Below are 17,009 nucleotides of genomic sequence, written 5' to 3' on the forward strand. Positions count from 1 at the left end.
CGATATAGCCATGTGTGTCTGTCCGTCTGTCCGTCTGTCCGTCCGTCCGTCCGTATGAACAAAAGGATCTCAGAGACTATAAGAGATAGAGATACCAAACTTTCACTCAGACTTCTATATACCCCACGCAGATCAAGTTTGTTTCAAATTGAAGCTACGCCCCTCCGCCCCGCAAATAGCGAAAACCTTCTGCTCGTCTGTTTGAACAAAGGGATCTCAGAGACTATAAGAGATAGCGTAACCAAATTTGACAGACAGATTTCTATATACCTTACGCAGATCAAGTTTGTTTCAAATTTCAGCCACGCCCCCTCCGCCCCGAAAATCGCAAAAACCACCACACCCACAGTTTTATGATAATACGTTTTTGTAAAAATAAACGTTATCTATTAGTATTATCTATTATCCCACTGAATTGCATCAAGATCGGACAAGTAGAACGGCAGTTATGGCAATTTAAAGTTTTCAAAGTAATTTCTTTAAACAAAAGGATCTCAGAGTCTAAAAGAGATAGAATAACCAAATTTGGCTCGCAGATTTCTCTACACACCACGCAGGTCAAGTTTGTCTTACATTTTTATCACGCCCCCCTCCCCCCTCCGCCCACGCAAATCGCAAAAAACCACCACACCCACAGTATTTAAGATAATACGTTTTTGTGGGTATTAGAGTTGCAAGTTGCTATTATCTATTATCCTATAAAATCGCTGCAACATAGGACAAGTAGAACAGCAGTATTAACATGCCGAAGCTCTTGAAGCAAAATTAGCTCCTTAGAGTATGCAATAGTTTTAATAATATTAGACTTAACAAAAATGCATCAAATAATTCTCAACTGGTTCTGACGACGCAAATATGACATTCGGCTTGAATCGCTACTCGACTCAACCCAAATGGTACCGATGAATCTTCAATGATTATGGAACTGGCATCTATCGAATCGTATTGAGCATACTACTTGCATTTATGCAAGTGTAGTATGTTGTTGAGCGTGTCAAGTCACCGGTTACCATATAGAGAGGTCGCTAACCAAGGGGATTGACATTTAGCAAAATTATAAACCTGAAGAAGTTGCTAATTTAAAATTTTTTGAATCGACAACTAAGTAACAACAGCAACACAATATGCCAAGCAAACTTTTCTGTCATTCTTGTGCCTAAGAATTCTCAACTGGATTCAGGCAATATAAAATAACAAAAATTAATAATAACAAAATCCTTTTTTCTTAAAAAAAAAATTCTTAAAAAAATACTTTTATACATATTTAAGTTAAGTAACGGGTATCCTATAGTCGGGAACTCGACTATAACCTTTCCCACTTGTTAAAATTAGGAATAACACTTCTATTTGCTTACGTAAGCATAGCTCTACTCATGGCATTTCGGCTGCAAACGCCCTTAGTGAGGATCACATAGAATCTTTAATTAGGCAAGACGATGGTTATAGGATGTTAAAGGGTATTCTCACTTCTCCTGCCCATTGGGAAGCTGAAAAGAAAAAAGTTATGGCTATGATCAGGCAGATTAGTCTGCCGACCTCTTTCATAACATTTTCGGCAGCAGAGACTAAGTAGACGGAGCTTTTAGTCTTGCTATCTAATTATGTAGATAAGCAACCTATAACAGAAGAAGCCGCATCAAATTATAGTTTTGATACAAAAGCCCGTCTTATTAGAGCAGATCGTGTAACATGTGCTAGGTATTTTGAGCATCGACACAGGGAGCTTTCGAAAACAATGAAGCAGGAAGGCGGTGTTTTTGGTAACCATAGGGTCATTTAGTTTTATTGGCGAGTTGAGTTTCAGCAGAGAGGCTCTCCACATGTACATGGCATATTTTGGTTGAAAGATGCCCCAAAGCTCGACTTAAATGATGAATCCAGTATTCAACCTATCAAGTCATTTATTGATCAGTTTATCACAACTGATACTAATTGCCAAGAAACTCAACCATTTCTGCAAGCGACAAGTTAGAGGAAACCTAATTTGTCGATTCGGTATTCCATACCCTCCTACACTCAAAATATAGAGGAGCCTAGAAGAAATTTTGAGAATTCTAGCAGCGTTACAATATCCATTTAATAATGAATACTTGGAATTATTTAAAGATTTTAATAACTTCCTTGCCCACGTGCATCCTAACTTAACCTATGAGAAGTATATTAACGCACTAAGATCGAGTCTTAAGAAACCCAAAATTTTCTTAAAGCGATCTTTTAGTGCTATCAAGGTAAACGGCTTAGCTTGCTGCTCCTATGTTGTTAATTATATAAACAAGTCCCAGCGAGGAATTTAAAATTAATTGCGAGAAACAGTAAATGAAATTAGTCGGGGTAATGTTACAATCAAGCAAAAGTTACAACATATAGGACACAAATTTATTTGTGGCACTGAGATCTCTGCTCAGGAAGCCGTTTATTGCTGTTTAGAGATGCCTTTGTCTGGTAGCAGTACTGGTGTAGTATTTATATATACATCACAGCCAGAAAAACGGGTTAGAATTCTGAAATCAAGAGAACAGCTTCAAAATCTTCCCGAAGATTGTGAAGACATTTTCGAAATTGGACTTACAGAGCATTACATTCAACGTCCAGACGTTCTTGAGAGCTTATGCCTGGCCGATTTTGCTGCTTATTATGTTTTTAGCAAACGGCATCCACGAAACAGTTCAGAAAGAAATCCAGGTTACACAGAAGGCGATAACGAACAGCCTAGGGCTACGGAATCGGTAATTTATGCCCTTCGCGAAGACAGCGGCTTTATTAGAAAAAGGCTAAGTCCAAGCATCATTAGATATAGAAGATTTAATATTAATACTGAGAGAAGCGACTATTTTAGGGAATTAGTAATGCTTTATGCACCATGGAGGAATGAACAAGTTGAGTTACTAACTAGGGATTGTGAGGCATTTTGTAACGTTAACAAGGATTTAATAGAAAACAATCGTAGGAAATATAATGTATTAGATGCTAGTGAGCTTGAAAATGCATTGGATAATGCAGTTCAGGCAGAAGATGAGGATAATATAAAAAACCCAAAAGATAATGAGTTTAGAATCTTAGGATTGCTTGAGATATATCCTCAACTAAATGTCTTAAACGTCAATGGGGATGATAACAATATAGGTGATAATAATGTTCGCCTGATTAAGCTCCCACCCTTAGTTTCTGAAGAAACTTTATCTAATATTGTATCGCTTTTTTTTTATTAATTTATATTTTTATTTAAAATTTTCAGATTAAACTGAATTTTGTTCGTCACAAAATTGGATATCAGAAATTTTGGGGCTAGAAATTGCTTTCGTCACTAGACTTTTACCTCGTATAGAGGTTTTGTTTGTGGGATATCAGAAATTTTTGCAATTGCTTTTGCTTTTGACATTGTAACTTTATCATTAATGCAGGCAAATAGTAAAATATATATATTTAGTTGTTGAACGTATTTCATATTTTAAAAAAATTTTTCTTTAATTATAAAGAAAAACAAGGGGGCTTCGCCGCCTGCTCGCTTTGCTCGCGTTGCTGCAGCCGAGCATACTCTACTGTCGGAGTTTTCGTACTTACTATGAAAAAAAAGTTTTTCATACTAAAACCTAATTTTGACCTGATCGGTCCTATGACAGCTATATGATATAGTGGTCCGATTTGAACCAACTTTGGTCAGGATATATAAAACCAAGTCAAATTCATCTTGTATCAGTTTGGTTGAAATATCTCATAAAAACAAAAAGTTTTTCGTACTAAAACGTGCTTTTCGACCGATAGAAAAATATATATATTCACTTAACAGGTATTCACTGTTGAGGTTTCAATTTAACCGGGATTTAGTGTTTTCCCGCTAAACTAGCGGTTTTGTCAAAAAGTCGTAGAACAAACATTTCTAGATTTCGAAAAGGAATAAATCCCAATTATTACATTTAAGCAAACAGACAAACCGACAAACAGATAAACAAACTGACTTTTCATTTCATTTTGAGAAGTCCACTAAAATTTTCAAATTTATTTATCTTTTAACTATTTATCGGATTTTGGTGATTGAGGTATCAATCGACGCGTATTTCTAAGTTTAATTTTTAAAAAATTTTACCAAAAGGTTCCAACAGCCCCTTTAGCTGCAATCATTTAAATTTTATGCGTCCCACTTACACCCCCGTATCTCATGACCCAGGTTGGTTAGAAAAAGTAGAAAAGCTAGTATGCCATTTTGTAAGTTAAGACTCAACCTTTCGATTGGTATATAGCTTGATCTAATCGGATAGTCGTTGCAAATTTTCCAACTTAGCTATATTGTAGGTACACTCTACCAATAAAATACCATCGGTTAAGCATACATACATTATTAACACATTGTTGCAGTACACAAACAAAACCATTTCAAGTGAGCGTGTAATATGATCGCCCGCTTATAAGCTAAGCTAAGTCAGCAGTCCCACTACTTGTTAACATATTATATATATATATAATAACAATGTTCAATCCGGTTTAGTTATAAAAAAAATAAACTTTATTTATAATACAAAAAAGGCGAACATTCGAGTTAGAGAATAAATCTAAATCTGTGGGATCTTGGAGATGGAATCTGCTCTTAAGTAAACAGAGATCTTAGGGATCGCTCTCTTGAGATGACGAACGTTTGGGGTGCTAAGCAACAGCTTGGATTTGTGCCGCGTTGACAATACTGACCCTTAGTGAGCTAGTGGATGTTTATGTTAACATTAGGTTCGTGGAGCACTTGAAATGTTATTTCACTGGCCCTCTATTCTTATTGATATCTTATTACTTGATACGAGAATGTGCTTAGGCATACATAAGTGGGGTGTCGTATTAAATAATATAAGTGGGTATGTGTAGTGGATATGTCACTTCCCCATCCATAAAAAATTAGCCCGTCCTCAGGCGGTGATTGTAGGGTATAAAGTTGGGATAGATTCGAGTACAATATTTGGATTTTCGTTAATGTTTGAATTTGATTTAAGTTTACATTATTTGTTTGTGGGTTTGTTTCTGTTTGTTTCTTATAATTAACAATTATTTTGTGTGGTATGTTTTTATACTTATAGCTAAAATATAGTATTAGAGTGATTATAATAATTATAAGTGTCGTTAATGTAATAATTTGAAATGTATTATAATGTTTCGTTTGTTGTTGTACAATTTCTTTTGCTTGAATATAGGAAAGTGGTTCTAATTTAGTTACGTTGTTGCTTACATAAACTGTTTGTGTGTAATCTAACATAGTGCTTGTAATTAATATTTCTTCTAATTGAAGTGAACAGTTAAATGCTTTTATAATATTGTCACCTTCTATTGTTATTTCTCTATTCAGACAATTTTGATTTAAAATAGTTTTAGGTAAGTTCCATGTCAACATTATATTAGGCTCTACGTAATTAATTTCAAAAGTTTTGTGTGTCTTTGAATATCTGCATTCGGTTGATGCTTGATTTAATATTCCTGTAATGCATTTGTTCATAACTAGGTCTTTGGTTTTATCTGTGTAAGATTGGCTGTTTTGTAAGTAATATTTGTCATGGATAATTTTAGTTAAAATGTTTTTGTTTTTGTCTGGATATGGAATAATTTCGAAAACTGGCGTATTAATAATTTCGCGAGGAATATGGGAAATTATCAAAATTTCGTTTGTAGTTGTTTTAAGCCATGTTGAAGTTTTAATGTTTAAAATCTTTTCAGAATTCACGTGTGATAATGGACTATGTTTTAGTAATTTAGGGTTAAAAATACCTAATCTTGTCAGTTGCATTCCCAGCTCTTTATCTTCTATGTATTCTGTAAATTCTTGTAAGTTAAATGTTATTATTGCTAATTTTTCTTCTCCCTCATTAATTAAACTTAAAGTGTTTATAACTTCTATTCCTTTATTTACTGCATCTATTACTTGGTTTAATTCATTTGCTTGAACACTGTTTTCTGAAAGGTTATTTATTTTTGTTTCTAATTGTACTTTATCTTCTTGATTTAATGTACCAAATAGATATTTGTAAAATGTTCCTACAAAATTAATTAGGCCTCTTTTATTACGTTTTGCTAATCTAATACCGTTCATTTCTCTTTCTAATTTCTCTGTTAAATATTGAATTTGTGTTAATGTTTCAAATTCTTTTGCTTGTTTTATTAGATTATTGTATGTATCTTCAATTTTTTATAAATTAACAGTTAAGTAGTGGTATTCGTAATTAATTGGTAAGTATTTAGTTCCTGTTGTGAATATAAGATATCCATTTTTCGATTGAATCGGGTTTATTTCTAAGCTTTGGCCATTAGTTTGCTGAGTCAAAAATATAATTAAGAATAATATTGGGAATAGAACTGTTTTATGTAGTGGCTTCCTGGTTTGAATTGTCATTTGATGTAGATCTGGAATTATCGTATTTGCTTTTGTTAATTTTCCTTTTCTTCTTAAATTTAGATTTGTAATGTATAATTTTTCTGCCTCTATTTGTCTCTTCGAAATGCTTCTCGTCTAATTGTTTTAGATTACCTGTCTTCTTAAATGGGTTAGTTGATTTTGATCGTACTAAAGGTGATTGTCTATAGTTAGTGTCAATTTCGAAATCTTTACGTTTTTCGTTTAGTTTCTCTATTTGATTTGCTTTAATTGAGTGTTATATTCTGGGGTTCCTGCGTATATGAAAATGTCCGCTGGTGTTCTACCTGAAGTATTATGTTTAGTTTTGTGATTATATGTATAAAGTATTATTTCGAACCTAGTCAACTTATTTTCTGGATCTGATTCGCTGTTTATAATTCTTAACTTTTCATTAACGGTTTTATGAAATCTTTCAACATCAGCAATGCCATTTTTACTTGTAGTAATATTAATGTCTACTCCTTCGGATCTTAACCAGATTTGTAACGCTGAGCACATAAATGCTGAATCTTTGTCTGCTTTTATTTCTTTTGGTTTACCCATTTCGTTAAATATTTTAAGTAACGCTCTTTTTGCTTCTAGCCAATCTCTACCATTTACTTCGATAAGGGATGCGAATTTAGAATATATGCCTATACAAGACAAGAATTGTTTGTTGTCCACCATTTAAAAATCTATAACATATTTTTCTCTAGGGTTGAATGTTTCTGGAGTTAGTTCAAATGCTAGCTTTGTGTCTCTATGTTCTGTTTTGGCAATGTTACAAGTTTGACACTCGTTAATAATGTTTTGTATTAAATTCTGATAATCTGGGTAGTAGTATTTTTCTTTGAAAAGTGCGGTTAATTTTTCGATACCTGGGTGTAATAGGTTCTTATGTGTTTTAATGATTAATTCTTTAAATTCTGCATATGTTTGAATGTCTGTTAACATTTTATTTGATCTCATTACTTTTGTTAAATTATTTGGACTTATAATTTCTATGAAAGCGGTTTGAAATGTTAGGACATATACCTCGTTATGAAAGTATATAACGCTTTTCTTTGTCCATAGATATTCTTTTATTAATTGTTTAGCGTAAGTGTTTGTCATTTCTTTGTACTTGATTTGTGTTCTAGTCTTATGAAAATAATGCAATACATTTACTTCATTATTGTTACTTTTAATGAATTCTATTTGTCTGTTGTAATAGTTTATTGGTCTTTCTGTTATTGAAATATAATTTTGATTATCTTCTTGTGCGCTATGCACTGTTGCTGCTGTACTGTTGGAAATTTCCCCTAATAAATTATCTTCTAGTTTAATTCTTGATAAAGCATCTGCGACATAGTTTTTTTTTCCTGCGACATACTTAATGTGATAATTAATGAATTTGATTATTATTTATTTTATTTTCCATCGTTGCAATTTCATATTTGGTTCTTTAACATTGTTTAACCAAACTAAAGGTTTGTGGTCACTGAGGATTTCGAACTTTCTCCCGAAAAGATATGACCTGAAATATTTGGTGGCCCAGACAATTGCTAAAAGTTCTTTTTCAATTGCTGAGTAGTTTATTTCATGTTCGTTTAGTGTTCGACTTGCGTAGAGTATAGGTTTATGGTCTTGGGATAGTACTGCTCCTATAGCAATGTTGCTTGGATCTGTAGTTAAAGAGAACGGCTTTTCAAAGTTGGGGTACATTAATATTGGATCTGAAGTTATAAGTATTTTTAATTTTTCAAAAGCTGAAATGTAATCTTTATTCTTTACGTCAATAACTGCGTTTTTCTTTAATTTCAATGTCATGGGTTTTACAATGTTTGCAAAGTTTGGAATAAATTTTCTATAGTAACCGCAAAGTCCTAAAAATGATTTGATTTCCTTTGTTGTTTTTGGTATTGGATATTTTTGAATAGCATCAACTTTTATTGGGTTCGGTTTTATACCTTCAGTTGTTACAATATGCCCAAGGAATTCAGTTTCCTTTTTGATAAATTCACATTTGTCTAGCTGTAATTTTAAATTGGCTTCTCTGAGCTTTTGAAAACTCTTTCAATGACAATATGTGTTCTTCCAATGAAGTGGAATACACTATAATATCGTCCATATAAACCAAACAATCTTTATAGATTAAATCTTCTAAAGATTATTCATGCAACGTTGAAAAGTTGCAGAGCATTTTTAAGTCCAAAAGGCATACGAGTATACTCATAATGGCCGTTTTTGTTGAAAACGCGGTCTTTGGAATTGAATCAGAATCCATTTGAATCTGATGGAAGCCTTTTGCTAGATCAATGGTAGTGAAATATTGACATCTTCCAAGTTTGTTAATATATCATCCATTATCGGATAGGTATTTATCATCGATTGTGATTTCATTAAGGTTTCGATAGTCAATGACTATTCTAAACTTTTGTTTTCCGATGAATCACTTTTCTTTGGTACAATCCAAATTGGTGAGCAGTAAGGAGAATTTGACTATGAATTATTCCCTGATTTATCATTTCTTTAATTTGTTTTTGAATGACATGCTTAATTGTACTGGCGAAAGTCAAATTTTCACTTTCTTTGTACTGTATGTCTCTAAACTCGAATAAGATTTTAGTTAATTTATTTTTTTCTTCTTTATTGAGATGTTCTAACCTGTACTGATTACTTTCTTTAAGTTCATTTTCAATTGCGAAATTAAAAGGCCTATCTTCTGTAAGAGGTGGATCAAGGCAATCAATTGCGGTGTCTTTTCTAAATGGTGGATCATGGCTATTAAATGCTGTATTGTCCTTTACAAAGTCTTCATGATTATATCTCATGATAAATTGATACCCGCTCAAAATTACAACTTCTTCTTTGTAATTAATTGTTGCTTGACAGGCTTCGAGGTATTCTCTGCCTATTAATACATCGTAATTTTTTGAAAATTCGTGTATATAAAATTTTTGGTGTGACGGACAGAGTTTGTTAAGGGCTAAAGAAATACTTTGGTTTAAGTTGATATTTCCATTTATAGTATGAACTTCTAGTTTGCAAGTGGTAATTGGGAATTCTAGAAAATGTTTTTCTCATTAAATTAATAGAAGATCCTGTATCTATTACACACCTGAGATGTTGGTTATTCATAATTAATCGAATGAAGGGGTTTCTTTTGATTTGGGGTCCGAGGCTGCTTGATGAAAATTTTCAGCTGTATCCATTTTGTACTGACCACTATTACTTTCTCGTTGTCTTTTGACTGGTTGATTTGAAGTACCAGGGCTATTACTATTTGGTTGGTAATTCATTGGATTACTAACTCTACCTTGATTGAGGTTCTGTTTGAATTCTTGTTGCAATTGCTGATTGCTTTCGTTAGGTTTCTGCGGATTATTATTTTGATAATTGACATGCATATTTTGTGGATAAAAGCTTTGATATGCATTTTCATTATTCCTGCGAAAATTATTACTGCCTGATGGGTACGAAGTATTATTGTTACCGTTTGATTTTGGTCGGTCCGAAGAGTTATTTTCGTACAGTCCTTCTCTTTCAATTTTGTTACTGTTGTTATGTCATGTCTAGCAAGAGCCATAAATATTCTGTCTGGTAGTTTTCTTGAAATAACGTCTTTAACTGTGTTGTTCATAGCATTTGTGTATAAAATTGTATTTGAAGGTATTCCTTCTAGCATTAACTTGTTTGATATTACAAAAGTCTTATACTCTAAGTCTTCGATAAACTTACGGACACTGCCATTATAATTTGTGTTGTATAATCTACGTAAAAGTTCTTCATAGGGCGTCTGTGTTTTGAATTCCTCGATAAGGGCGTCCCTTAATCCTGTCCAGTTTGTTGCTGCCGACAATTGAGATACACGTTGAGCTGCTCCAGTCGTCTGCATCTCAATGGCTCCATATAGGACACTGTGTTGTCGTACGTCTTGGGTTGGGTATAGTTGTAGAACATAATCGACTCTTCTTATGAAGGCTGCCAGCTCTTCAGTTGTTCCATCGAAGGTTTGAATTTTTTGGATTTGTCCAAGGGCTTGCTTCAGATGATGCTCTGATAGCTCCATTACTGGTGGTGGTACCATTTTGACTTTGGTTTTATTTTCTTTTGGTTCGAAAATGTGGCCTGGGATATTAGTTATCCTTTAGTGGTCACAAAACACAAAGTTAATTTTACGTTTAAATAAGCACAATCACTTTTGTTTTAGCCTAGGATATTAGTTATCCTTTAGTGGTTTAACTTGATTTATTGTAACTTATTTACGCACATAAGTTCTTTAGCGGATGTGTATTAAATTAGTTTCACTTTATTGAAGTTCAACGTTATTTGACTTGGGATATCGCGAATCCTTTAATAGTCTATTCAGTTGATCAATTTTGCAAAAACACTTTAACACATCCTACCGGCTGCGCCAATAACAATGTTCAATCCGGTTTAGTTATAAAAAAATAAACTTTATTTATAATACGGAAAAGGCGAACATTCGAGTTAGAGAATAAATCTAGACTAATCATAAAGTGTGTTGGCGACGCTTAGCAAACCTCGGCTGTGGGATCTTGGAGATGGAATCTGCTCTTAAGTAAACAGAGATCTTAGGGATCGCTCTCTTGAGATGACGAACGTTTGGGGTGCTAAGCAACAGCTTGGATTTGTGCCGCGTTGACAATACTGACCCTTAGTGAGCTAGTGGATGTTTATGTTAACATTAGGTTCGTGGGAGCACTTGAAATGTTATTTTCACTGGCCCTCTATTCTTATTGATATCTTATTACTTGATACGAGAATGTGCTTAGGCATACATGAGTGGGGTGTTGTATTAAATAATATAAGTGGGTATGTGTAGTGGATATGTCACTATATACATATATGTACATAAGACTCTCTCTCTCTCCCGATTATGCTGATAAGACAAAATATGTATGAAGCGGCTCCGCTGCTGGCGTAACCGGCAGCGCAGCTATGCTGTCTTAGCCATAAGAATATATTCAATAAAACATTCTGAAAACTAAAATCAAACGGCACAGACGTGCCAGTGTATCAACCAACTATTGGCATATTACAATATATATTGTTAGTCGCCTTTCGCACCCTTCGTGATGCTTACGTCACTAACGCGAGCTGCCGTCCACAGTGATATGGATTGTGATATTCTTAAATCTAATAAACGTATCTTTTTAGAATTTTTGATCAAGTTCTTGATTTCCGCGGAGGTTTGCCAAGTCCTTATTTATATTTATTTCACCGTCGGCATCCATGTTGCCGGAGACGAATTTCACTATACTACCTAGTCCATTGATAAACCCCCTCTTTGGTCTGATGCTGTTTGGTAATAGCGTGTTTAATCTTTCTAAGACTAAATGTATTTTTTTTCTTTAGTGTATTTTTTAAATCGGACAATTCCTTGTCATTTGGCAGGATATTTATTACTGTCAAAATTTTATCCGCTGTTTCTTCGTAATAGTTCAGGTGGATGACATGGTTTATAGTTTTAAATGAGTTTACTGTTCTAGCCGATCCTATTTTGACTTTTATTAACGGCTGATCCTTATCCAAAATGTCGAGTAAAACTCGTTGTCCATGCCCTAGTGTCAGCCTGTAAGAATTTGTAATTTTTGTAACTGTTAATGTAAGCAATGAATTAAGTAGTGTGATTAAGTGTTGTTCATTGTTTTTGTTATTTTCCTTATTTTCTGCTTGTGTAGTTTCTGTCTTTTTGCAGTACGGATTGTTACCCCGTTATCTATAAAAGCTTTATGTTTACTAAAGCGAGGTGTTTTTTTGTTCCTTTTATTCTCTTTCATATATAAATATCTCAAGTTACCTGTTGGTTTGTCGAGGGGGCTGTCCTGGATTCGTTTAAGTTTTCCGTCCGATTATGGGTCTGATTTTCATGTTTGATTTTACGACTGGGTAAAGTATATTTTGAAATTCATTAACTTTTGTTTAATAGTCATGTTCGTTATCAAACTTTATTGTCTTGTCAAAAATGTGTGTTCGTCCACTAAATAGTTCAAAAGGAGTGAGATTAGTGCTAGAGTGGATGGCGTTAGGTAATTATGGTTTCGTCAAGAATTTCGTCATGGTATTGGGTTAATTTCAATTCTTTTCTCTTATTAAGGATTACTCTGTAAGCTTCTGTCAGTGTTGAGTTTAACCGCTCAACCGGCGAATTGCTGCTTGATTGTTGGAAGGAAGTGATATGAAGTTCGATATTATACTGTTCTAGGAAGTCTTTCAAAACTACTCCCGAAAATTTGGCACCTTGGTCGAGTATTATTTTCTTATGTATACCAAATTGTTTCATGAAATCCCTAAAGGCTTTCGTAAAGCTAATAGAGTTCCTATTTGTTAGTGGGTAAGCTTGTGCTAATTTAGAAAACTTGTCAATTATTGTCAAATTGTAATTGTGTTAAATAGTGTAAATGTCTGTGTGAATGATATCTAACGGACCGTTCGGTATTTCGGGTAAGACAAAAAGGCGGCCTCTGAGGTTGTCTGTCGGACTTAAGGGTAAGGCATACTTCACAGTCTCGGATTATTTGAGAGATTTTATGTTTTAACTGGAGATGTAGATTTCTCGTTTAAGGTGTTGGTTTGTTTCGTCAATACCTCTGTGATTTGTTTAGACTTTCGGGGACACGGGAACTCTTTAATTGATTTTATTTTGTCGGAGTTAGGTTTGATTCCTTCTTGAGTAACTATATGACCCAGGAAATCTATCTCTTTCCTAAGGAAATTGGACTTCGTTACTTGAATTTTTAAATTTGCTTGACGCAATTTAAATTGGATTGAGGTGGACAAGATTATAATGTTGTCGAGGTATACTAAACAAATTCGCCCTACCAAATTTCGTAGTACATAATCCATTACTCTTTGAAAGGTAGCCGGAGCTTTTTTTAGACCAAACGGCATCCTTGTGAATTCGTATGACCACCTTCTACCGAGAAGGCGGCTTAAGACATATCCTTGGATCTCATCTCAATTTGATGAAACCCGTTTGCTAAGTCCAAGGTGGAGAAATACCTGGCACTTCCAATACTATCGAGGATATCGTTAATGTTGGGGATGGGGTATTTGTCAGCAATGGTTTTGTCGTTTAATTTCCTTAAGTCGATTACTAGTCTCCACTTCTTTGTTCCTGAAGCGTCAGTTTTCTTGGGGACCACCCACACAGGTGCGCCCCAAGGAGAGTGGCTGTTCTTAATAATGTTTTGTTCCAGCATTTTCTTAATCTGTTTTCGCACCTCTTCTTTATGTATGTACGGATACCTATAGGTTTTAACATGAACCTGTATTTTGTCAGTTGTCGGGATTTTGTGCTTTACAGCATTAGAAAAGTTAAGGAGGTATTATCGTCATAGAAAAGGTCTCGGAATTCCTTACATACTTTATGTAAGCCTTCTTTTTCTTCGATATTTAAATGATTAGTTTGTAAATGGTCGGAAAAATGTGTCTCATTGCAATGGGGTTCTTCTTGTAATGCAATGCTGTGTAATTGGTCGTAAGTATGTTCGTTATATGGAAATACTTCTAATGGTTGGTCCAAACATAGGGTTTCTTCTGTGTCGGAGGTATTTGTTAATTCGAGGTAACTAGATCCATCCACAGCCGTATAAAGGCATCCGGTTACGGAAAGGTTTGCGTCGATGTTCGTAGGGTTACAAAGAAAATCTCCCTCCTTAAGATAAACTGGGAGGTGAATGCGGTTTTTCGTCAATGGTTGTATTAAAAGGAGGTCAGTGCTACAGTTAATTTCCGTTAAAATTTGGATAGTCGTGAAGGGTGTTTCGAGCTTAGAATCCTGCATGTTTATTTTTACTTTGTGGGACGTCAGGAAATCCATTCCTAAAAGCCCACTGAAATATGGGTGAAACTTGAAAAGTACCAAGCTTAATTCGCCCAATTCTTTAAATTCCGGTGCCATGGGCAAAACAATTTTATTTTTTATTTCGTAACTATGTAAAACGGTTTGAATTGTGACATTATTGGCCAAACCCAATATACTGTCTTTTGCGGCGAAAATCGGGTCAAGAAAAGAAAAGGTCGAATCAGTATCTATTAAAAATTTTAAAGGCGCTTTAGTCTGGAAAACGTTAAGAAGTATGTAGGAAAGTGTTTGTCCGTGAGCTTTTTGTTTACGTATCCGATTGGTTTGTCGAGACTTTCCTCTGAATATTTTCGCTGTCATTTATATTATTGAAATTTAGGTGGGGGCGTCGCCCCGAGTTATTGTTATTGCGATTGTGAGCGTCTTGTCTGGTGTTGTTATTGTTTTGTGACTGGTAGCTCTCCCGTCTGAATGGGTTTTGGTTTGATGGGTTAGTGTCCCTACGGTTGTCTGTCCTGTAGTTGCTATTGCCGAAGTTGGTTCCTTGGTTGTTTTGGCTAGAACTTTTGCATGGCTATTTCGTGCAATATATTGCATCAATGTCTACACGTGTTTTCATTTTTTGTTTGCAGTGCTTGCAAGTCACACTCATTTGATAGTTCTGTTGTTTTGAGAAAGTCAAGGAATAACGACGAGTTTATATTATTTCGACACAAAAATCGAGAGTTGCTGCTATTGCTATATTAGCAACTTTAATAAAACGTAAAAAAGTGAGAAGATAAGAGTCTGCAAAAAAAAGAAAGTGTTGGTTGAAAGAGTGGATTTCCAAAAAAGATGAAAAAGGAGTGTATCAGAACCTTTTAAAAGAGCTACAAAATGGCGATGAAACAAACTATTACAATTTTTTTCGCATGTCATTTAGTGATTTCAATTTTTTATTAGAAAAAGTAAAAAACTACATAACTAAACAGGACAGTGTAATGCGTCCTGCGATTCCACCAAATGAGCGATTAGCCCTGACATTGCGTTTTTTAGCCACGGGTATGTATTAAATATAATTAACATTTTTAAGAACTTTTAATTAATATGTTTATTGATTTTTATAGTCTGCTGACGAGACATCCCATAAAGCAGAATAATTCTCGTACAGTTCAATTAATTTTATCGTTTTCTCACGATCCCATATGTTGCTTTGCTTGCTCCAATATTGCGACTGAAAGCAAACAGTACATGCAAACAAGCAAGCAACTGACGCAACCAAGTTAACAGTAAAATTCTGTATACAGACGACAAGCAAAAATAGTTGCCGCAAACAGTTATTGCAAATTTTTTGTTTGCAGCAAAATGTTTGCACTCGTGTTCAAACGTGCAAACTTGATTGCAGCAATCAACTTGTTGCAAATTGTTTGCATCGTGTGTACCTAGCTTAATAATTGTCTTAAGGGGATCGCGAAGTCCCACCAAGAAAGCATGTAGGCAAATGTCGTCAGATACGTACATTGCTTTATTTGCCAACGGGCTTACACCCTGATGGTCAAATGAATAAGGAAGGCTCAGCAATTGATTCCTGGCTCTCATAATATCAAAGAAAAGCTTGCCTAATGAAAGTCCGTCCGGTATGGTTTGTATTTCAATAATGAGTATTGGCTCAGTCTTCTTGCATGAGTACATACTGTTTAGGTTTTTTTTAATGTGGTCCCATTCAAGTCTAGTATTTAGCATGTTCAATGTCTGGTCCGCTTTTCCTATTATTTTGTTTCGCAATGTTCGTAATAGCAACTGTCCATAAGGAGTATGGTCCGTACCCCTAATCAGCATAATTATCTCTTCGACGCTAACTATGAACTTTTCCAATGTTCCCGGGATTCCTTCAAAAGTAGGAAGTTGCTTAACGAAAGCGAGAATATCTGTTGGATTGTGAGTCATGTTAATAGAAATGTTTAGTGCGGTACTGGCATCTCCTATTCCTGCCCCACTAGTTACAGGACTATCATTCCTGACCGTTCCAGAACCGTTTTCTGAATCCATGTTTCGCTGAGTTTCAGGCATAAAGGGTTCTTCTTTCCGAATTTCTGGTAAGCAAATGCTGCTTCTAAGGGTTCTACTTCTTAGGCCTAATCTGGACTTTGTTCTGTCGACTAAACCTCTTTGGGACATTTGCAATTTCACGAAATGTTGTTTGTTATAGGCTTTTGAATATATTTTTGTAAATGTGATATACATATAGTGTATAAAAAGACAAGGGAGTTAAAAAGTGTGACTTAATATTTAGACATATAATGTATTATAAAAATGATTTTTTTTTTTTAAAGTGTACGTATGTATGTGTAATTTAGTGTAATTTTGCAATATAACCTTATACTTTTGTGTAGACGATATTATTGTTGACGTCTGTAATACATGTGTAATTAGTGTGTGTGTGATATAAGATATTTTGTGTGAACTAAGTGGCAATAGTAATAGGGAAAAATGTATATTTATTTAGTGCTTCTTTAAAAAAATTTTATACACTGTTCCTGTAAGTTTATGAATATAAGTGGATAAATATTTTTTTTTTGTTTTTTTTTTTTTTTTTAGTTTTAGGGTTTTATATTACATTTGGAAACCTACTCGAGTTTGTTGAATATAATTAAATGTATATACAGATTAAAACAAAAAAAGTTTTTTAATATAATTTGTTGTATTTATGTATTTGCACACCGGCGGTGATCTGCACTAGACACTGGCACGGTTACGAAAAATTAAAATTTGTATTTAATTTATTTGCATACCGCACTAGATGCCCGTCAGATAACAAAAAAATTTTTGTTTTATATAATTTGTTGTACATAT

This window comes from Drosophila innubila (assembly GCF_004354385.1).
Source record: "Drosophila innubila isolate TH190305 chromosome 2L unlocalized genomic scaffold, UK_Dinn_1.0 5_B_2L, whole genome shotgun sequence".
NCBI classification, from domain to species: Eukaryota; Metazoa; Arthropoda; class Insecta; order Diptera; family Drosophilidae; genus Drosophila; species Drosophila innubila.